Here is a 25,695-nt window from a genome sequence, read left to right as displayed (position 1 = left end):
TATTAATATATCAAAAAATAATCGAAAAAATGATTATTAATTAATATTTCAAATATAATTATATTAAGTTCTCTCATAATTATTTTACAAATTAAACGAATCTAACGTTACTTTTTATTCGAACTAATTGTAAAATTTTGTTTTTCCATCTTACAATTAGATGCGTGTAAGTAATGCTGGCGTGTTTAAAAGAAATAAGATTCTCAGTCTTTGAGGGAAGGGAAAAATGCACGAACCACGAACTATAGTAAGCGATAAGAAAATTATTCTTTCTCTACGCGAACGGCTCGTGACTTTTGGTATTTTATCTATTTTGGCGTCGGGCCAAAAAAGATAGAGAGGCAGATAAAAATAGTGAGAGAGAAAAGAGAAAACAAGAAAAAAAAGAAGAAAAAAAAAAAAAAAAAAAAAAGGGGGAGAGTAAAGATCGACCGCGGTTTAATATCAAAAAATTGAAATCGATGGTTGGAAGACAGAAGATTATAAATCACTGCTGATGTTATGGGTAATAAATCATTCTCGTTCATCCGTCAGACAGCACAGAGCATCTACGATCGACCGAGATTACTTTTAATTAAGATCCTATTTTTTCTTTTTTTTTTTTCGCCCTCTTTTTCAATTACATATGCGTTAAGTATCTTTTTTCTAAACCGATCCATCGAGATGATACATTAATATTAAATTTCCGGACGTTAGGTATATAATACCTATCCTATTTTACCTAGAATGAGTCAATTTAACTCAAACATAAAAATAAAAAAAGAAATAACACTTTTTTTTTAGTATACGTTCCGTATTTAAAATTCGTTTTAAAGTGGTAATCTTTTTTTTTAATACATTTTTTAGCATAGATACCCCTTTTATTTCTTTTGCATGATACTTGAACATTGACAATTCAAACCGATTTTCAATATTTTGTATATTAAATAGAGACATGAAAATATTTTCAATCTTCGTATTTCGATCTTTCATAGTAACATTTATATTTCGTAATTCTATTGAAAACTAACATAATATATTTTGAAAAAAAATGTATTTAGGTTTTTCTAAATATATAGAGGAATAAAATCATAAATGAGTCAAATTGACTTACACACGTATTAATATTGATTTAAGTTTCGAGCGTTCGTGTTTTATGTTACTTTATGGAAAGTAGGGTTTGGGGGAAGGGGAGTAGGAAGAAAAACAAGCTCGTGAATGTATCTCAAGGAAATTCGTGATTAAAGGTAGAAACAATGAATACTCATTTGCAAGATCTTCTTTTTAAACGGCACCGCAAAGCTCAAGAGCTCGTGTTGGATTTGAAAGTCTTAAAAGATATACGAATGATCTCTTGGAAGACTATCATCATTCGTTACATCTTCTTCTTTTTCTATTCCCATTTCTTCCTCGTATTTGTTCATCTTTCTTCTCTCTTTCTCTCTCTCTCTCTCTCTATCTACTTATCTATCTATCTTTCTCTCTTGCACTTCTGCTATTACTTCTTACGTTGGGATGTTTTATTTCAAGACGGAAATTGTATACCACGGCATTATGTTTCCTTCTGTTTTGTTCTATCAACATCTCGTATACTTCGGAAAAAGATGATTACTAAAAATGCTGCTTGATGAACCCTCATAAATGTCTTCCCTTTTTCCATGGTGTTTTTCTTTTTTCCCTAAGGATTAGTATTCTATCTTTTATCTTTAAAATTAATTTAAATGTTAAATTTTCGCATTGAAAAGAGGAGAGATGATTTTATTAGAGTTAATATAATATTGCATTAAATTTTTCCGAAATAGATTTATTTTCGTAAAAGTTCATTTTTTCCTATACTCCTTACCGCAATACCGTTCATATTATTTTTATTAACAATGTGCTAATGTCAAAATAAACAAAAAATAATAATAGAAAAATATTGTACTTTTGTAAGAAAAAAATGGAATTTTTTTAAGGAACAAAAAGAAAAACCTTTATACAAAGTAGCCTAATAAAGAGTACGTACACTCTTTGTCTGTCAATAAATTTTGTAATAAATTCAAATTGAACATGAACATTAATATAAAAAATATTATATTACTCTAAAATGAAAATTAATTGAATTATAGTTAACAAAGTAAGGTGTTTCAAGTGACCATCAACTGTATTCATACAGAGTTGTTTTTATTAAGTTATTACTCTATATATATTGTTTCATATTACATCAGAATGAAAATAATACCTTTGTTTGATTTACATAAAATTTCCAAGGTAATAATTTGACCCTTGTAAAAGTTCATCTACCCCATACCTTTTACCGTAATATCGTTCATATTTCCTTTGAACAAAGTGCTAATGTTATAGTAAAAATATAATAACAGAATAATGTTGCGTTTGTGAAAAGAATAAGTAAAAGGAAAGGCAATGGGAGAATAATATAAAGGAAAGAAACAGTAGGTAAAAAATAAGAAACGTGAAATGAAGCTTTCTTAAAGATCGAAAAGAAAGACCTTTGTAAATATTATTTTATGTTACATTAAAGGAAGAGCATTGTTCAGCCCGCAGCTCATTATAAGCATTGTAATAAATACGGTCGAATAATAAATCATAAACGTTTTTTTAAAACATTTAAACTAGTATGCAGATTATTTTTATACTTATTTTTTTCTTTTTTTCAAATTCACACGACATTGTGTAAAAATATTTGCGTGATTCGAGACAATATTATGTCATGAAATGTTATCTCGAACTAAGCCAAATGGTCGAGATACTTTTTCATATTATTATAAAAATAATATTACACTTTGTTAGATTTGTGAATGAAATTGTGTTAAATAATAGTTTCATTCGTTGCAAACAAAATATAATATTCATTATTCTGTAAGTTTGTTATCGCGTAATACGTTCATATCTCATTCGAACAAAGTGCTAATGTCAAAGTAAAAAAACAATAACAGGAGAATGGTAGTACTTTTGAACGAAGAAATGGAAGGTAAGGTAATGAGAGAATAGTACGAAAGAAAGAAACGGATGATAAAAAATAAGAAAAAAGTGAAATGGAGCTTTCTTAAATAGCGTGAAGAAAGACCTTTGTTCATAATCGTCTTCGTCGGGGAGGAAAACGTTTGCCTCAGGTTTCACAAATGGCAGCTTTCATTTTGTATTTTTCTTTTTTTGCTTGAACGTCTCTTGCTTTGGATCCTCGTTGTCCTCTTGTGTACTAAGGATACAAAACTAGAAGATAAAAGCGCCCGTCGACGTGTAAATATACGCAGAAAGAAAGAAGGAAAGAAAGATAGAAAGAAAGAGACAGAGAAACAAACGTATGTGGAATCACGTGGTGAATTATTATCGGTGGGTGTTCCTGTTGTCGTTTCTCAAAGACAAAAGTCCTGGATTTTCTCCAGTATAAAAAGCGTCTACGGTTGTGTCGTCAGTTTTCCCCTGTACGAATAAAATCGATCGAGCGAAAGAAGAAAATAAGAACAAGAAAATATAAAGAAAGGGAACAAGTCGAACAAATAATAGTAGTTTACCTGCATAAGATACATCATTTTTGGTTATCTCTAACTAACCGTACTAACTTTAACTTTTATTTCCTCGATGAGATTCATTTTTAGTTATTTATTTCATTGCTTTAATTAATTTGATTATTTTGAATTATTACTCATACAATTAAATGATACTTAATCCTTTCTTATTTAATCCGGTTAATTATACATATATATAGATTAATTAATTAATTCATTCATTTATTTATTTCCAAGATAAATTATGAATACGTAATATAATTGTACAACTATCTGAATATAACAAATAATACAAATTAAAAAACATTTAATCATAATCTAATTATTGATTTGTTTCAATAATTTATCAAACAATGTATTACAATAAAAAGATCAAAGTTTTGTTAAAAAATAAAAAATAACACACACACACACACGTTCATATACTTCCTCTTTTATTCTCATGAGTAATAATAACGCAAAGAAAAGCAAGAAAAATAATAGGCTTTGAACCTTATAGTATAGAGAAAGACATTCGTGATAATACCACCATCGATCATCTTTCTCCTCATAAATTCGTAAACAAAAAGGGAGAAAAAAAAGTAACATAATTTGCTCGTTAAAATCCAAGGTCTCCGAATAAGGGTGAGAAATTGAGAAAGAGAAGAGGAGGAGGAGGAGGAGAAGGAGGAGATTAAAGTGGTGGTGATGATTGGCTGGTTGATGGCTCGAAAGAAAATACTTGCTCAAGAGAAGGACAAGAAGAGGGTCTGGAAGAAGGTGTCATCGAATAGTTGCAGCGTAATAACGTATAATATTATCGATAGTGAGAGGATGACTTTGCATTAGGTAGAAAACGCAAAAATCGTTCTAAAACGTGGATGAATAAACAAAACAATGAATAAGAAAAGCTGTTATATGATGATGGCTATGAAGAAAAAGAAAAAAATAAAAAGAAAGAGAATAAGAATAAGAAGAAGAATAAGAAGAAGAAGAAGAACGAGGAGGAGGAAGAAGAAGAAAGTGTTTGTGATTGCTATGGTGTTCAAAGGAGGATGAAAAAGCGACGGCTAGAATGGCGTTTCCCTGGTCGAATGAATAATACATTTTTTCCGTCGTTACTACTACGTCGATATACATTATGCCGAATTCACGTTGTTCGTGTTCTCTTTCCTCTATCTTTCTTTCTCTGTTTGATCCAGAATCGGAAAGTAAAGGAAAAAGAAAAAGAAAAACGATAATGGCGTCCCAAAGAGTGGTAGAAAATCGTGGCGGTGAAGGCTTTACATTGCTTCTTCCTGGCGCAAATATTCTTTTTTCTTTCTTTTTTTCTTTTTTTTTTCTTTTTTCTTTCATTCTCTCTCGTTTAGCAAGAGATCTTTTTATCTTCGAATGGTGGTCCAGTCTTTCTTCTTCTTCTTCTTCTTCATAAAAAAATAGAAACTTAAAAAAAACGCACGTATGTGTACTCTCCTTTATCTTCTATCTCAAAGAAATTATTCTTTTTCCGTCAATATTTGTCTCTATTTAATAATGATTAAATGATTAAATGAATAAATCTTAATATTATCGCAGTTTACAATACAACAATGAACAATTTTTAAACTACAGCTACATGATCAATAATTGTATGCAAATAATTTTGTCAATTTGTAAATGAAATAATATATATTAAATAATATTATATATAATTGTCGATAAAAAGTTAACAAATAAAAAATAAAAATATGAAATTCATAATTTGTATATTCAAATTAAAAAATACCTGTCATTGTATGTTTAATGTTAATTAAATATTTTCATTTTCTTTCTATTGAATTTCAAAGAAATCTTTACGCCAAATCAACAATTACGATTTCATTATAATAATAATAATAATAATAATAATAATGACCAAAAAAAAATGAACTTAATAAATTTAATTATGTTTCTCGTCATATAAAACGAATAGCATGAAATTTTGTAGCAATAAAAGTAGGATAATTAGCAGAATCACGGTCGAACAAGCAGGATAGCTATTTTCAGAGGAATATGTATGACACGGATGCTCGGCTCGTAATAATCGAGGCAGGAAACGTTATGATAAACGCGCGATTAGCACGCGATAGAGAGGAGGACACGGTTTATTCGACGATTTCGAATATTCGATGCTATAACCAGAGTGGTATCGAGTTTTAGACTAGGATGACGGCCGAAATATGAAATTCTTAAACTAATCAAAACTCGGTTTGAATTTGAAGCACGATTGAGAGAAATTAATCTCGACTTCTCACTCAACCCCCCACCCCCAAAAAAAAACCTTTTAATCTTTTATTTTTTACCTATCCTACCTCTAGGTTTTTACTCTAACGGTGTAAAAAAAAAATCGAACACATTATGGGCTATTTCCACCAGTGTAGTAATTTGCAAGTTTCTATGTTATAACATCGTCCTTCGAGAATTTATCTAGAATATCGAAATATCAAGGATATCCTGTTATTAAATCATTTGCATTTTACATACGAATAGTAGACTTCTTAATATTACTTATGCGAATATCTATTTTTTTTCTTTTTTTTAATATAAACGTTCTAAAATTATTTCACAGTATAATGGAATATTTTTGTATAATACGTATTTTATGGAATCTTGTTCTTTATTTTTCTTTTTTATATTTTTAACGAATATTCAAATAACGTTAAACGAAAGATGCATTAAAATTATAAAAAATATTAAATCATCGTTATATAAAATCTTGTCTAATCTATACAAAAATGTGCAGAGGTTATTTAAAATATAATATATATATAAATACAAATAATTTTTTTTTGTGTTATATTAATTTTAAACAAAATAGTTTTAAATATTAGGTACAATATAAGATGAAATAATCATATATGATTATGGGTCATATGTGATATGATCATGAATCATATATGATGACGAGTCATTTCTTTAGTGCTGACGTTGCTTTGTATGATAAAAAGTTTCTTATTTTTTTATTATTTCGGATGAAAATAAAATAAATATTATAATATATTCACATAAATGATAAATGTTTGCTATTCTGATTACGTCACGATGAAAATATTGCAAATTAACATATGAGAATGAAAACAATGTCTAATGCTGTTTTATTTTTCTGTGTTTATAATATTGTACAATTTCTATTTTTAATATTTATTATATACAACGAACTAATTGCAATTTATATTGAAAACAAAAATACCAAAATTCATCGGGACAATTGAAGAATGCGTATAAATTATTAATTATCGATAGACGTAAGATAAAAAAAAGAACGCTGCTTGTTATTTTTGTTTTCTTTTTCAAATTTTATTTTACATTTATATAATGAAATTTTTCAATTATTAATTAATTTCTTTGATGTGTGTCTTTTTTGGAATATTTATTTGTATGTTATTAAAAAAATAAATTTATCGAATTTATCGAAAATTGTAGTTTCTTTAAATTTGGGAGCCTGATGAGTAAGTAAGGACGTTGTAAAATTTAATAAGGAACATCGTGGAAATTCTCTAGTGCATCTTGGCATCTCAAAGGGAATATTGTTGCGCTTAGAACATTCTAAGAAAAGGAAGCTTTATTTAATATCGTCTTTCGCTCATTTATCCTCTCTCGGCAAGGTTATGAAGCGCAAGAGTCACTTACCCCCACCATAACAGTACTATATCCAAAATAATCTTTTCTGCATCGCATATATGCAAAACTTACGCCACGAGAAAACATCCCTTCCTTCATGTGTACTACTTATGAAATTCTCTATTCTTTGATAAGACGTCAATATTGCACCCGTGAAACTTTTTATATTAAAATTTTAATAATTAAGTCTTTTTTTGGTGATATTTAAAAATAATTAAATATTTACTAAATTAATGACTATAATATCAAATATAATATGTATATATCGTAGTATGTGAAATTAACATTTTTCTATTCTCAAATAATTAAATGTATTTTTATTTATATTAAATGTCTGATAAAGTCACTGTCAATAATCTTTCGTTTGCACGGAAAATTAAAATTTTAGGAAAAACGTGATTACTTAAAACTAAAAAATCACTTTGTCAATGTACATTTTTCGATCGAAATTAACTAAGAATTTTTTTCACTCACAATCAGTTTAATGAATAGGTGTATCGTTTTAAGCGTTTAAAATCCTTTTTTCTTTTTTTTCCTTTTTTTCAGGAAATCTTTTACGCGTATATATGCGTTCATTTTTCAACATATACACGCAGGATAAATTTTCACATCGGAAAACATCACACAGTAATTTACTTAACGAACAACGCAACAGAATTTTTCAAAGTTTTACTAATATCTGACGTTTTTCGAGTTATTAAAATGCATTTCGCATGATAATTAATATCACGACACACGACGAGCCCATGTGATATTCTTGAATTATTCGAACGAACGAATTATGCAAATGAAGATTCCTTTTTTTTCTTTTTTAAATCAGTGGTAAGCTTGTAGTGAAATATGCAAATTTTTATGTTTGTTCGTTTAGGAAAGGAAAAAATCAACAACGTTTTTTCCTCCCTTTTCGAACATTTGCCCAAAACTGGCGGGATAAAAAAAATCGTATTATTTCGTGATAATGCGAAAAAGAGTAACAGTTTCTCGCATTAAAATACTCGTTCTGTAAAAATAAGAAAACATTATATTACACGAATTGCATATAAATATTACATGAATATTACATAAAAGAGATATATGAATAGAAACGCTCCCCCACTTCACTCTTCGGAACAAATAAAAGAGAATAATTCATTAGATTAAAGTGATCGCTTGTACATGGATGTGTTGAAAAGTTCTTACCTTAACATAAATCCAATTTTTGGTGTTCCACGATCAGTCAAAATTTCGCTTTTATTTTTTGACATATAATAATATTCCTAACTTAATAAACACAAAACTTTCCAATCTACCCACGTAAAAAAAAAAAAAAAAACAAAAATCAGAATGCAGTAAATAAATAAACATTAAACCCAATTGTTACCTATACATACGTATGAGTCAATAAAGAGAAAAAAGTATATTAATAAAAGATATATACATTGGTATGTATGTATATATATAGAGGAGGAGAGAAAGAGAGAGAGAGAAGGGAAAAGGGAAAGGGAAAGGGAAAGATTCGGCTTGCGACCCGTTACAAATCAGGAAATTAGCATTTCCCAGAGGGCGTTTCCGATTTTCACGCTCGGGCCGGCGTGTCCTAATGCGTCCCATCGTGTCCCAGGACCGTGTCCCAACGACGGTTTTGCAATTTCAGCAGTGCAGAGACTCTGTTGCGGCGATCCACAATGGCAATGCATGCGATATCGCAATTATGACGGTTCTGAATAAATCATAGAGCACGTGACGCGCGTATATGGAGCATCGTAACGATGGTCACTTAACTTCGTCCTCTAAAAACTCTCTCTCTCTCTCTCTCTCTCTATGTGTGTGTGTCTTTCTCTGTCTTTCTCTCACCCAACAGATCTCGATGATATCATATCCTATGCGAGTGCAACTCGCTTTTTTACGACCCCTTTCCTTGCACCATAATTACTTGCACTGGTTGTTACTTGCTTCTAGAACTTCATTTTTTTTCTTCTTTTTTTTTTAAAAAATAAACTAATCGTTATGTCTTTCTGGCATAATGTTTTATGGTTTAGATGTTATTATTATAATAATAATAATCAATTTTCAATATTTAAACTGCAACATCGTTTAAATGCGGATTATCGGTTTATACATTATCTATTATATCGAATAATCAACTGGATTTAACGAAATTAATTAATTATTCTACCGAAAACTATTATAATAATAATTATACATAATGTTAAATTTATCAATTAATATGAATACATAGTAATAATAAATATTAAAAATTGATGAGGTCTGACTGATGTTTTGTTCTACTTGTTTTTTTTTCTTTCACTTATCAGTTTAAAGTATTATTAGTCAGTAAATTATATAAATCGATTAGATTCATTACTCGTTTTTCTAAAAAAAAAACAAAAAAATGTATTTTCAATATATTAAGTTATTATAATATCCTATAATAATTGCATATGCACATGAAATTTGATACGAATATTATTCCAACGAATGTTTATATTAAATATAATATCATATACGTAACGAATCTCATGATCGTTTAGTTTCAAAGTCATTCTTTCTCTTTTCTCTCTCCCCTAACCTACCCCACCTCACCTCACCTCACCCCATCTGCCTATGGTCTCATCTAGCATGCGCGAGCTTTATTATTTCCTTCCTACGTGAAACACGCCCGGCACGCTTCCCCGCCGCACATTTGTCTCCACAGCAAGGGTCATATTATGCGTTTATAATGCAGTAGAACAGTGCACCCCCAGCTCAAGATGTTCCTGCGTTGCAACGTTTATCACGAAAATAAACCTTACCTTGCTTGACTTAAGCGCCTACGCTTACAATTTCAGCGAACCCCAACGCTCGAGGAAACGTTTCCGTTTTACATTTCGAAACTCTCTTGTAGTCGACGAAAATCTTAAATAAACATACTTGCCAAGAACTACCGAGAAATATTTCACGATAATAACTATAAAGTTAAATATAATACAACCTACCAAGGGAAATATTTCTAATGTGAGAATTTTTATTGCCTTTTTCTTGTTTTTCTTTTTTTTTCTTTTTATCATACTTACATTAGTGTCATCTTTTTTCTCTTCTGAAAATTACATTTCAGTTTTCCTTTTTTTTTTTTAATTTTCTTACGTACATTTATTCTTTAATTTTTTAGGTTTCGTTGTAGGATTGCAATTAAATCTTCAACTGTATAAAAATATATTCTAGTTACTATTTATAGTAACTAATTTATACGAAAATAAAATTCACGCTTATTGACTAAAGTGTAAATAAACAATTGAAAATTATCAAAATCAGTATTTTTGAACTGGGTGATCCGTAAAAACAGTATAATCAATATCATTCTTGTAATTTTAATCAAAATTATTTTTAGCATAATTGGATTTAATATCGATTAGTTTACGCAAGCTTAAAATATACGACTGTGCGTAACCTCAATTGAAATCATTTTTTCGATAAAATCTTTTCAACTTCGTGCATTATTAATGATCAATATTTACACGCACGATATATCGTTACTCCTTTCAAATAACTTTTACGTTATCCAATATGTGTCGATCGTGTGTGAAAATTGATTCCTATTTTTTCTCTTTTTATTTAACAAAACTCTTTTCGCAAATATTTAAAAGTAAAAAATATTTCGTGAAAATAATTCAACGAATGATTGTCTATCTATTTTATATTTTCTTTTTTCACTTTGTACCGTTCACCGTCGTTCGTGTTCCATTTACCATTTCATCGAACTCGTTTTCATTACTTTTTTTTCTTCTTCTACTCTTCTTTTTTTTTACTTTTCTTTCCCCCCCCCATCGTGCATTCCCCATTATCCTCTCTCTTTCTCGTATCGTCATTGTCTTGTTAATTTATGTATTCTTCTCTTTATTTACTAGCTACAAACTCGGTACGCGAGAAAGAACGTGGCAATCAAGAGAACGACGAGATCGTTTATTTATTTGTCCTCTCTCTCTCTCTGTCTCTCACCCCCTCCCACCCCCTTCTCTAACACACGTACACGCATGCACGCACGTATACATGGACAGAGAGACAATCGTAAAACAACATACTCTGACGTGGAATCAAGTGACTGCAAAAGAATGCAACTGGAATCGTGTTTCGCACGAATTCTCGTTTCGCGCGATTTACACGCGCGTGCGCTTGATTGATCGTCTTTTATTTAACGTTTGCACGACCTCTTGTTAGAATGGAAAAAAACCCATCGCGTAAATGTGACTCGCACACAATCGCAATCAGGGGGAAAAAATAAAAAGAAAAAAAAGAAATGTTTATTCGTTCCTATCTACGCGAAAGTGGAATTTTCAATACTACCTTAACGATCTGCAATCTAATTTTGTTTCGTATCTAACAAAATGTATATAATATAACGTTAAACACATTAATGTATTATAATAATTTATTAATTTAACAGTAGTCATGATCAATAAGATAAAAAAAGTAGAGAAAACTGATATTGTTAAAATGTATTGACATGTCATTTAATATTGCACAAAAATCATACAAAATTATTTTTATTTAACACGTTCATGGTGAAATGTGACCATTGGTGATACATGTAGAACGACTTATATCACATATGGTAGAAACATATGAAAAGTATAAACAATAAATACGTTTAATTGCAAAACATACAAAATATGAAAAATGAGCATATTAATTGCGTTAAAAACTCATTATTAAGGAAATTAATTATGATTATGAAAAGTTAAAACATCAATTAAAAGTACTTTAATATTCGAATAGAAAACAATTTTAAAAGTAAAACTAAATTGCTTTGGATTATGTACAGTTTTATATAACTTCAAAGTAACATGATTTTAAAGAAGGTTTTATAAACTTACAAATCCAGATATTTATTTGTTTGTATATGTGTGTTGGAAAAATAATCTTATAATTAAATGATTAAATATTTTTATTTAACTTGTTTAATTCGTTAACTTTCTTTCACGTATATTCAATACTACTGTTTTCTGTGTGTAAACTTTCGACACTGCCGAGTTATGTATAAACGTACACATCGGTAGGATATTATTTATTTATTTACTTGTACCGCAAGACCGGACGTGAAGTAAACGAGAAATTGAGGGAGATAGAATGAAACGGGATGCTGCGACGAGCTCCTGCGGTTCCGGCAGATCAAGAATTCATTTTTCCCGAGTATATACGAGAAGATCACAAACTGTGTTTCTCTTGTCGTCTCTTTCTCGCTTACGAATGAAAGATCGTACCGTAGCAGAGGTAAAATAAAAACAGTGTGAGAGAGAGATAGAGAAATAGAGAGAGAGAGAGAGAGAGAGAGAGAGAGAGAGAGAGAGAGAGCGAGAGAGAGAGAGAGAGAGAGAGAGAGAAGATAAATATAATGATACTTTGCCACGAAACGCGCGAGAAAATTTAATTTGGGCGCGTAAATGCGACTTCATTTGCAATTTTTCTCTCTCCCTTTCTCTTTCTCTTTTTTTCTTTCCAAACCTCTTAGCCTGTACGTAATATTTATGACGATAATAACATTTAATAACATCACGGTTTTTCGCAAGCTATACTTGCCGGAATAATAATATGTTATTGCAGTAAAAAGATACGAGACTAAATTAACCAGAGAAAAGTTTTATTTTTTTTCTTTTCTTTTTTTATTTTTGTTGTTGTTGTTATTTCTTAAAGATTACTATCACGATATGATTAAATCAAATCAACGTTTGCCGGAAGAAAATACTTTTCTGCAATACCTCATAGTCACGCGACTGTTAATGTCGTTTAAAAAGAAACCCTAAGTTTTCGCTACTTCTTATCTTTCTAATCTGCATAATCTTATTATGTACCAGTTGATAGTAATATAGTATGAAATAATTAATATTCAAATGTACACAGGATATATAAACATTGTGTTTTGCCGTATTTTTATTAATATAATTATTTAAAGGATAAAGTTTTCATTTATATTTTTCATTTCATTGTATTACGAATAATTTTGTTTGTACTATTTGTATATATTCATTGTATTAGTTCATTGTGTAGTAATCATTTTCCTAATAAGTGTTTCTTTATATATTTTACGTACTAATTGTAAGATTCATTTAATTAGATTCTTGCACTATTTCAGTCGTATACTCGAAGAAATATTAAGATTGATATCATTTTGAAGAAGAATTATTTGCCATTATTATCTATAATTCGTCTTCATTTAATACGTTATTCGTCAACTCTGGACGAATACAAATTATCATCATATTTCCGACAGAAGAATTTTGACAGAAGCGCATAAAAAATCGCTGAAATTATGCAACAACCTAATAACAGTATATACTTTTTCATTATATTACATACAATACATTTTTTAATCATATTTAATAACCAAATAATTCTCTAACAAAAAGTATCGAAGTTTATTTAGATCTCACTCTTCTAATTAGTATTAGAAACAAACAAAAAATAAACATACAGTCAGTTATTAAGATCAAACTTTCGCTGATTTTCAATTTAACTTCAAATGAAATGATTTTATTTAAATGAATAATATTTTAATATTTTTGTACAAACCGTCCGATGGGAATAGTCATGCATGTATTATCGGTGATATATTTCACTAATGTAAGAACGATTTGCTATCTCTGTCTTAAAAAATGAAACTTTGTGTTTCTCTTTTCTTCTTTTTTTGAGAAAGGAAAGGAAAATGATCAATATTGAAGGATTGTTCCGACATTGTTCGTTTCAGCTTAGAATACTCATTGTTGATCGAAGTTTTCAACGGATTGTTTCTCTCTACGCAACTGATGCCGATTGTTCATGAGAGTTCGGTGGAATCGGAGAAAGCTTATTTTTTTTTTCTTTTACTTTACTTTCCCCTATCTCTCTCTCTCTTTCTCTCTTTCTCTCTTTATTCTCAGCCCTTTTCCTTTCATCTCCGTTACGTTTGCACGAGATTGTGAACCTTTTTCTTTTTCTTGTGTTTTTTTGTGATACGAAAGAAGAGATGCAAACGAAAAGGTAGAAAGATAAAGAGAGAAAGATGAAATAAAAAAAAAAAAATAGGAAAAGAAGGAAGCAAAGAAAAAAACGTGTAATGGAGGAAAACTTGAATAAGAAGAAGAAAAAAAAAATGGATAAGAGGAAAAGAGCACCTCGATCGAAGTCAATCTCTCCTCCCTTTTTCGTTTTCCCTTTTTTCCATCCCGTGCGAATTGCAAAATAAACGAAGTTCACCACACGCTAGCGCGTGGATTCGATTCTGTAAGGTAAAAATATCTGAACCTCCAGAAAAGGATACTTCTATATCGATTTTATTTAAATTTCTATCTTATTTAACAATATTTTCACATCATTTTTAATGATAACTTATTATTAATAATAAAGCTTTATTTGTAAAACATAAAAAAGTAAGGTGATGTGTATAAAACATTTAATTTACATAACAATTGTTTCATTTAATAAACAATTGATTTTCTTCCCTTTATTTTACTCTATGTTCATCAAATTCTACATTTATTCTGAATTAATAATCAATTGGGGATGTGCTCATTGTTAGATTTTTTTTCCAACAATAATTACTTTTCGATTAATTAAAAATGTCTACTTATAAGTATGACATTGTTTTAAGTTGTTGTTGGTTTAAATGGTGAGGATCAAGTTACCGTCCGTCAATTTTGGTTACTTTAAAAAAAAAATAAATAAAATAATAAATTCATGAATGGTTGTGTTAGACTGCATTTGAAGGTTTGCCGGACCGCAGGGTTTCAGTATGGTTGTTTTTATAGTCATAGATTCAAATATTTTTCTTCTTTTATCTTTTTCTTTCCAACGAGAAAATACATATGCGAGGAAAAGAATGATTGCGATTGGTTTAACTAGGAAAAAGAGAGTAGAGAGAGAGAGAGAGAGAGAGAGAGAGAGAGAGAGACAGTGGCGGATCAAGTCGAGCGGATGCCCCCAAACGATGAAAATTTCGGGACCCTCTAATTCGAGTTAGAAACAAAACAAAAAACCAGCACAAAAATGTTTCAACGAAATTCCCATGAAGTTATTAAMAAAAAAAAAAAAAGAAAGAAAAGTAATTGAAAATTTCATATCGTAACACGTTGAAATAATAAAATTTATTTAAAAAAAAAAAGAAAAAAACAAACAAATAAATTTGTCTCGAACATTAATGAAAAGAAATTTTAAGATCTCGATACTCTTTTGGTATTCCAAGGGCCTTTCGTCGCTTATCCCTTTAATCCGTTACTGAAAGGAAGATAGATATATAGATAGATAGATAGATAGATAGATAAAAAGAGAAAGAGAAATACTGTTGGAGCATAGACGACAAAACTACTCCAACATGGTTCGGTCGTTCAGTTTGTAAACTACGTGTTTACACGCGTCGCGAATACGGACGATGAATTATTCTCTTGCATCGACTTTCACTGTATGCGTCTACGTATATATATATACATATATGTGTGTTTTTGTGTGTATTGCGTGAATACGTGCGTGTTTCTTTTTCTCTCCCCCTGCTAGGTTCAGTAACATGCGAATGTATTAGTCGAACGATATACGAACTCACGCATACTAACGATGAATCGTCGGTGCATCTCTCGGATATTTTCGTTGTCCAAATTTTTCGACAGTTTAGCCCGTATGACGATTTTTCTGCGATACCATCGGTACAGTTTCGTGATGGTGATGGTGATGGCAGTGATGGTGCACGATACTGCACGCCTCTGACAGAAGAGAGAACGTTTTTTCTATTTTACGCTCGTTTGTTTACGGGCTTCGGTCAGTAATTTACTCGCGTCGCGTTCGTCTAGCTATATAATACATATATATTGTATATATATATATATATATATATATGTATATGTCACGAGAAAGCAAAAAATTTTTGAAATTCCAGTGTTACTCGAGAGTGGGGAAGGGAAGGAAAAGGGATGGAAGGGAAAAGGGGTACTGGAGTTGAAAGAAAATGAAATAAAATACAACAAAAAATTGAAGGGATGAATAACGATTTGAACGGGGACGAAGGGGGGGGAGAGGGAAACCTATGATTCTTCGATAATTTTTATATGTTTGTATTTATTTATATTGTTTCTACGAATATTTGCATATGTGTATGTACATATAAATATTTTATCTCTTTCGCTCATTTATACACATTTTTATCGTTTTTCTATTTTACCGTCGTTTATTTGTATAGAAGGGTGAAGTAGGAGTGGGATGGGGACCGTTCGTATAAATTTTATTTCAAACGCGTTGAATTTGTTTTGCCTTTGTTTATATTAAATCATTGCTTTGATAGTGTTAATTAACGCGAACGTTTTTGACTAAAAAAAAAAGAGAAATGTTACATCCTTTGATGGACAAAAACTATCAAGAAAGTATCATTGTTACATTTAATCATATATTATAATATTTAATTAACACTTTATTTCTTCAATTTTCATTTTTATCGTCAAATCGCACATTGTACATAAGAAAACTTCAAAAATATGCTCGATAGAAATAAAACATATTATATATATACAATATCTATTTTGGAATGGATACAAAAGAACAGCGATTGAGCGGGTAAAATTCAAGAAAGATGTTCCACCCTAAGTATTGAAAAGGTTCGATTTCGTTGAAAGTTGAACAGTTTTGGCATAATGCCTTAACAAAATGACATAAGCGTAATCTAACAATAAGATGAAATTGGGCATACAATCTCTAGTTGTATTGAAATCGAGTCGACTACTTTTGAGTTTAAGGAAATAGGATTGGTAAAGTGCATTAGTACGTACCTACATAGGTAGGTTAACCATGCGTATGTATAGACCATTTTCCACGAAGTTTAAGTTTAATTGCCGCCAGGTATGTTCCATGTCTGATTGCTGGTGTATAACTTTGCTGTGACTCCCCCTTTCCCTACCCTTACCCCCTCTCCTGCCTCTTTCATCTACATATATATATATATATATATAAGTTCTATCCTAAATTTCCAGTTGTCCTTGGTTCACAACAACATAGTTGAGTTTCTCGAATGACCACGAATTCAACACCAATACAAATTCCGACATTTCCCCTTAGACGTGCATTCGAACGTAGACCATCATTCACAAATGCATGGCTGCGATCTGGCTCTGTAATAAACGGTGTTAGCTTCGCTTTGACGCATCGATTCTCCGCATCAGATCTTCCCACGAAGTCTAATCGGTCCTTTAGATAAAGCCAGAGGAGACGGGGATTGTTCTCAAGACGAATTGTCTTCTGCAGGAACATCACATCTTAAAGTATTAGTCTAGAAAACGAAAAAGATTTCATTGAAATCCAACGAGTATTTAAGGAAAAATAATATAGATTATCTCGATTGTTTTGTGCAGATTAGTAATTAATTATTCTTATTTATATATCTAATTAATTCTGAAATAACACAGTGGTCATGTGTGATTAATCATTTAATTAAATATTTTTTTATTAAAGAATAACGAATCGTTCGTTTCTCTCACTCAAGGTAAGATGACATTTTAATTTTTTTCTTTTTCTTTTTATTATTTACTTAATTTATATATATATGAGTATTAATAAAAAGAATGAGATACATATATATATAGAAAATAAATAGCGGTTTGATGCACCATTTTAAAATTATATTATTAGTCTATGTTAATATAAGTATGTTAAATTAAGTATATTATACTATTATATATAATATAAGTATGTTAAATTAAGTATATTATACTATTATAATTTTCACATCAATTAACCTAATAAACAAGTTTGATATGATCGTGTTTAATTTAATTTGATCAGATTTAATGAATTCACATTAACGATAAACATAAATTTACAGAAAAGCGCATATTTCATAGAATATATTTCTTTCCGTTTAAAAATGCAACGTATGAATATTTACCTTATTTATATTAGTTTCCTTCTTTAAATTCTTTACCTATCTATCTATCTATCTATCTATCTACCCACTCCCTTTGCCTAATTTTTTTATACTCATTTTATTCCACTGTAACGATTCGCATACATATAGAAAAATGCGGAACAACTACGATTGAACTAGAAGGAAGTGTCGCGTGTTTGCAACGAAGGCACGTAAACTTTAACGAAAAACAAAAAAAAAACACAAAAAAAAAAGAAACAAATGAATTCCATTAACGTTATTGTGCCTCTTTGATTCTTTGGCCCATAGGCGCAATAAACGTCGCTATTAAAACGAATTTATCGTGCTTACGCGAGTTCATAGACGCCCGCTCCTCCACCCCCCTCTATCCTCCTCGCCCTTTCCCGCCACCCTCACCTTTCACAACCTTTTTACCTTCGACCAGTATCCCTTTCTCGTTGCTTTTCTTTGTTTTCCTTTTTTTTCTATTTTGTTTTTGTTATTTCCTGTCCTTTTTATTTTATTTCATCTTCTTCTTCTTTCTTTTTGTCAAGGAAAAGCGTTTGTGTTACACAGTCAAAAGCCAAGTAATAAAAGGTCACTTGTGCTTCGATGAACGATTTTTTCGTTCGTCTACCATTCTCAAAGCGATTTCTATTTTCTTGATGTGTGTATGTGTGTGTGTGAGTGTGTATGCGTATTTATATTTTTCTTTTGATACCGCTCAAAACGTTGAGATAAAAATGAATAAATAGAAACTCATGGTAAATGAAAAAGTTATTTGAATGGGGTAGGAGACGAAAAAGTAATTGGTAATAAAGTCTCTGTGAAGGTTTAATAATTTACTGTGAAACATTATAGTAATACTTTTTGTTCTTAAGAGAAGCTATGTAAAAATATTAAAAAGTAATTGAAACCTTTATTTACGAAAGTAACGAGAAACAAAAGTGAGAATAATTATTTTTGAATTGTTAACGTGAAACGATGAGAAAGAGAGAGAAAGAGAGAGAGAGATAGAGAGAGAGGAATCATTTATTCTTGATCGAAAATATAATATATATATATGTATAATTAAAGAAATGTAAGAAAAAAATCTTCGATTGAAATGACAATAATTTGGAATACCAATAAACATTAAAAAATCGAAAGATTTATCAAATATATGTTCATGAAATAAAGCTATATCGAAGTCTGCCTGTTATTTTCTTCCATTCTCTACTGATTATTATAGAGACAATGACAAAGTCGTTCAAAATGTCACCAATAACAGAGTCGTTTTAGTTCACGGAAAAGGTAGCTTTGAAAACGGGCGAGAGCCTCAAAATGGTAATTTCACGGTTTTCCGAGCATTATGCCCGCGGCCAATTTAATTCCGGATGGATGATCGTTTCTCTTTTACTCTCTTCTCTTACTCTCCTCTCAATTGTTCATCCTTTTTTCTTTTTTTTTTTCTTTTCTCACTACAGTACCCCAACCCCCAGCCAGCCCCTTGCCCCCCCCTCCCCACCTTTTATTCGTTTTCACCTATCTCTTTTCTGTCTCTTCGTTCGTTTGACATCTTTCTCTCCCCCTTTTTCTCTTTCTATCTATCTATCTATCTATCTATCTATTTATCTATCTATTCCTATCTTTTCCTCCTGTTGATTTCTTTATTCTCTTTTTTTTTCTCTTTCCGTTTTCCCTTTCTCTCTCTCTCTCTCTCTCTCTTTCTGTTCCTTCTAACTAATGTAAGAGTTTGTCTTTCATTTGCAATGGCATCCCATTCATTCTACTTAACATTTCTTCCCTTTTTCATCATTTCAATCTCATTGGCGGCAGCCTCTTCCTCAAACTCATTGACTTTTAACTATCGACTATTCGATTTGTTAGAATCTTCCGTTCTACCTTTGCGAAGAAAATAATTCGAATAGATATCGATTTTTATACCGTTATATTATAAAATCTTACATAATATTTTCTATTCTTCATTTTTAAACCACAAATAGCAAAAGGAAAAATATTGTTATAACGTATATCGGAATGTACAAATGTTTTTTTTTTGTTTTTTAATAAATATTTTGTTAAATAAATAACATATTGTTTTTATCTCGCAGTGTTATAACCAAATATTTTCTAACGCTATCGCTATTCTTAGGATTAACATAACAACAATAACTATCGGTACCGTTGATTCTCGTTAGAGAAGAGAATCGAATTTAATATGGGGACCGTCCTTGGATAATTCAGGACAATTACAGGTTTGCGGTTGTACCGTAACAAACTCATTTCTACTGGTAATTAGAAACGTGGCTGTAAAAGAAAGAAAGAAACAGATAGACCAAGAGAGAAAGAGATGGAGACTCTTTTGATACGTAGAAAAGGATAGAGTGATATAGAAAATAAGGGTTGAGAGAAACAGAGAGATGATAAGAGAGAGAGACAGAGAGAGGGAGGGAGAAAGAGAGAGAGAGAGAGAGAGAGAGAGAGAGTAAGTCGAATTTTGTACAACTAACTCCTCGGATTTCGGGTTAATTACTGGTTGTGTAATAAACCTGGAGGCGTTAGATTAACTTTATTGGTAATTAGCCGTTGGTTCGACGAGAAAACGGAGCTAGCTGGTTGGAAAACGACAACAACTACGACGACGACGACGAGGAAGAGGAGGACGATGACGACGAGAAGAAAGAAAATGTGAAAGGAAAAAAGGGGAGTGGTGGTTAGGAACAACGCGTTATACGAGAAAAGCTTATCAACAAATGAAAAAGTAAAAAGTTGGGCGTTTACTTTGTAGTATGTATTATTCGATTTGTTTTTCAACAAGTATTCTCGAGTATGTACATTTGTTAATCGAAAATGCTACTGCTTTCCGATTCCAAAGTTCGAATTAACGTTTCTCGACGTGTTCTCGTCGAACGAATCGAATGATAGAAGTTTAATTAACTTTCAGAAGATATGACGTGCGGTAATGCTTACCTAAGAGTGAAAGAATTTTTCCGAATTGTTGGAAAATTATCTTTGCGATATTACAAACAAAGTAATATTTTATTTCATTTTATTTGTTTTTAATGTAAGATATTAATTCTCGTTTGTTATACAAGTTTTGAATGTAAAAAGATTGTCCGGTTAATTGTTGTTACATACGAGTTTAAATGATATAATATTTCATAATTTGTGTGTGAGAGAGAAGATTTTTTTAAAAGAATAATTTATAATTATTTTCTTTACTCAAATGGAATTTTTTCTCTCTTTCTCTCTTTCTCATCTATTCTTTAAAATGTATATATACGTAAAGTGATAAATTCTTACAAGTAATCGATTATCAGTTATTCCTAGAATTTGTTTAATTATCTTTACACTTTTAGATGAAGAAATACCAATCATTTCTAAAGTATCGCTATTATCACTGATAATCTAAAAAATCGAACAAAAAACAATAAGCAGAAACTGTTGCGTTAAATTTGGATAATCAGTCTTTTACAATTAATCACAAAAAAATTGCATTCTAAATATTAACTTTAATATAAAAAGAAATGCTTATTATGAAATGAATTTTTATATTATAAATCACTCTTACAATTGAACAAAATTTATTTTGATTATCACAACGACGAGTAAAATTTTTGTTTCGATCACTTTTTTACGAGAGATTTAATTTTATGAAGTTTTTACTTACACCGACTTCCCCTCCTCCTCCTCCTCCTCCGCCACCCCCGTCAACTAGTTCAACGAACTTCTTTTCGTCCGTTATTTTTTTTTGTTGTTTTCTTTTTTTCCTTTTTTTCCTTCTTTCCTTTTCTTCATCATTCTTTTTTCGTTGGTCGAGTTAATCGATTCCACGGCTCGTTGACTCGAGTTAATTCCGAATGATTGACAACCGGCATAGTGATCTCATCGACCGTAACTCTTTATTTATAAAAGCTTTTTTTTAAATCTATATTATTTAAGAATTCATTTATTCTTTTTTCAGGAAAAAAAATTGGAAACTAATTAACCTTTTTCTAATTACAGAAAGATCAAACGAATATTTATGCACATATATCAATATTTAAACGATTCATTCGTATCGACACCCTTTCTTAGTATTTCTTTCAACAATCCTCCTCCTCCTCTTCCTCCTCCTCCTCTTCCGATTCATTGTTAACCTTATCTTTATTCGAAATTTTCTTTTCGGGCATCTTTTTTATCTACGAATACCTTGACTCTTTATCTTTCACGTCTTATATACCTCCTGTGGCATACTCTTCTCGTAATACCTATTCTTCCGGTGTGGCGCTTAATTAACGGCACGCATTCAATGAAATTTCCAGTACCGTCGTCCTTTTTTTCTCTTTTTTTCGGCCCGCGCGACCTGATCTTTTGAATTTTGTCTTGAGAGTTTAGTAAAAGAAAAAGGGGTATATATAATAGAAAGAGAATAACGGTAAGTAGAGAAAGTGAGATAGATAGATATAGAAAGAAGAGAAGGAAGAGAAGGTACCTACTCGTAAGGATTAATTTAATATGTTGGAAGATGGTGCAGGGCTGCTTTTCTCTCTCGTCATCCTTTACTTTCCCTACAGTTCTTCGAACACTTTTATTTACTTCTTCCATTCACAAAGATAGTCTCTCTCTCTCTTTCTCTCTCACACAATATTACGAATAAACTTGACTACTATGAACGACGATGGAATATTTAATAAGACGACCAAATTTAATGAGAAAGAGAGAGAGAGAGGCCAGACGAAATAAAAGGGAACTATAAAATGATTATTATAGTAAAGGGATGGAACCATTAAGGAACTTAATAATTATTTAAAGAATCTTTGTTCAATAGAGAAAAGTCTTTACATTCTTTTGTTCATATTCGCATTCACAATCCATTATCAAATCCTGAATTTAAGTTGTTCTAACCCTTGTCAGACCCTCCTCTCCTTTGTATATAATAATCTACTTATTTCTATTTATATACGTGTCAATTGTTTCATAATATTTTTTATAATATCGTATAGTTTTTATTCTGTGAAGTTATTAATTATCGTGCCACCAAAAAATTGCCCATGTTGCGTACCTTAAATACGAATTTTCTTTTGATATAATTAATATTATCATTTTATATACTAATAAAACGGAGAAAATGTATAAAAATCTTACGACTTAAAATATTTTAGGCTATATTTTTTATATAGTATAAATTTGTATATGATTATTACGATAAATATTATAGCATCTTTTGTAAATTTTAATTTCTTTATAAAAACAAAATTATATATATAATTATGTACGTATTTAGATAAAAATAATCAAATCACTTAATAAAACAAAAAATCTTCCGTATCATACACGTTATCACAATATTAATATTCTTAACAATAAATTGAATAGAAAAATTTCCAAATTATTCTTTATTATCTAAACACTTTGCGTAATATTTTCAATAACGTTCAAAGAAATAAAGAAGTGGAGGGTAGACGTTTTGCTACTAAAACTCTTTCACGCCGTGTTTGAAGAGAATTCATATGCAAAGTGGCATTTTCTTTCGCGTTTTTCCTTCGAAGTGCTTTCGCGAACATTGCGAATGCAAAAAAGAGTCGAGTAGAAAAAAAAAACTGGGAACAATAGAAGACGAACGAACTTGAGAATCCCGTCGAATTCTTTCCTCACTATGAAAAGGTGTTCTTTTGCTAATCTTAATTAACGCCCAATGCTTTTTCAAAAGTACGTTTTCTTCTATATATTCCATGCATTTCTCCGTAATATTTTTCTCGTACGAGACGTTTTCTTGTTGACTTTGTCTATCTCTCTCTCTCTCTCTCTTCACGTACTTTCTTTTTTCTCTTTCCATTCTTTTCTACCTGTGTCTGCTTGTTTTTCTTTCTTTATCTTTATACAACCATCCCTAACCCTCGAGCTCGAGTTTTTGAACTTCCGAGTACTCGCAAAGAAAGATGGAGGTAAACTATCTGAGGGTAATAGTAGTCAGTGGGTGAAAAGGTACCGTTTCTGTTTCCATTTCCTCTACTACAGACTTTACGATCAGGCACCGTGACGAAATAAATCGTCGATTTGTTAGGTGTAACTTGTATACCTATCAATTGCCTTTTTCTTTTTTTTTTTTTTCCGAAACCTCGATTCTGTTCAATTTTCTAATCTAACTTTTATCCCGAGTTAAATTGTGTCTCTCTTATCTTAAGGTAATGTACAATTTGTTAGATTCATCTTCCATATCCATTCAATCGTCGATATCGTTTTATCATTGTCTTGATTGTTAACTTTTTTTGGGGGGGTAGGGAAAAAGGAGAAGGGGAATCTTTATGTCACATTCAATCGATTATAAAACTTTCTCATCGTTTCATTCATATTCTCAGTTGAAGTTAAATACTGTAATGATAACTTTATTTTTCCTGACTTTGTTCTTGTTTTTTTTTTCTTTTTCTTTTTTTTTTTTTCTTTAGTAATTACATTTATTATAATCGAATTGACTCGCATTAAATGGAACGAGAAGCTTTAATAGCTTTTAAAAAGTATTACCTTGTGTATATATATATATATATAATATCGTTGTATATAGAAAAAGAGAGGCAGACGGTCCCGTGGAAACTCGATTAGAGAATTTTTTCTTTAATTTGTGACCGGAGGCGTCCTGCCCCAGAGACAAAGTACTTTTAAGAAGAAACCGATCAGAGAAACTTTAGTATCACGTTAAAGGAGACGAATAAGTTGAACTGTGCAAAGTTCTCTTTTTTTTTTCTTCCTTTTTTTCTTTATTTCTTTCGAAGTTCATCGTTCAATCTTTTACTTTCGAACTTAACTGAGAATTTGGCAAAGGATTTGGAAGGATAATTCGCTAGAGATTGGGATGATTTAATTTGTCTGTCATCATCGATAACTTTCAGTTGAAAATCTCAACTATCATCGGTCGATTTTTATTTTGTTAACGAAATTCTATTCAAACATATATATACACGATCCAAATATATATATATATATATAAATTTATAGAAAATTTACAAAAACAAATTATATTTTCGTATCAATATTTACGTACAATTGTCTCAATATCGAACGATTTAAAATTCGTTAATATTTCTGTAGAAAAAAAAAAGGGATCAAACGAAATTATATTAACGAATCGTTTGTTCGATATTTGTCCATTTATTTAGCCAAACAATATTGTCGAATTTTATCGAATAATAAAATACACATCGTTAATAAATGATCGAGAAATAAATGTTTCAAATTGAATATATATCGTATGAAAAAAAATGTTTATCGTATAACGTGAACGGGTACGACGGGCACGTAAGGTTTTATGGTCCCCTAAATTCAACGATCCACGCGACTCTATCAATCTTATCCGACCATATTCGTTCAAATCAAAACGACTCGAAGCTGCTGCTGGACTTTTTGACGAGGGAAGGAGAAATGGGGGTGTTGGTTGGGTGGTAGCAAAACGGCGGCGTACGGTCAACAGTTTTTCTTCGAAGAAGATTAAAAGCGTGAACGGTTCGAATGGACCGTTCGAACATTTTTTCGCATCTCGCGTACGTGATTAATTGGTACTCATCTATCTTCATTCTATTGTCGTTAGTGCCGTGGTTTTTCTCTCTTGTTTCACCCCCCCACCCCCACCCTCACCCAATTTTTTCTTTATCAAAGAAAAATATAAAAGAAAAAAAAAAACCGAGAGAGTATGAAAGGAAAAGTGGGTGTGGTTATTGGGTCGCAACAATACCGGATCGAGTCGAGTGAAAGCCACAACGTTAAACATTTCAGAACTTTCAAACTGAATTTAGAAAAAAAAAA

General features: G+C 30.7%; 1 protein-coding gene across 3 annotated transcripts in view; it reads left to right on the top strand.

Moving 5' to 3' along the window:
• LOC106784216 (prolyl 4-hydroxylase subunit alpha-1) overlaps window positions 1–25,695 on the top strand; it is a 273,903-nt gene that overhangs the window by 211,992 nt on the left and 36,216 nt on the right. The gene's annotated exons all lie outside the window — the stretch shown is intronic.

Source organism: Polistes canadensis, unplaced genomic scaffold, assembly GCF_001313835.1.
Source record: "Polistes canadensis isolate GaletaPanama2010 unplaced genomic scaffold, ASM131383v1 scaffold_32, whole genome shotgun sequence".
NCBI classification, from domain to species: Eukaryota; Metazoa; Arthropoda; class Insecta; order Hymenoptera; family Vespidae; genus Polistes; species Polistes canadensis.
Note: the sequence above shows the minus strand (reverse complement) of the source record. Positions and strands in the feature narration are given on the sequence as shown.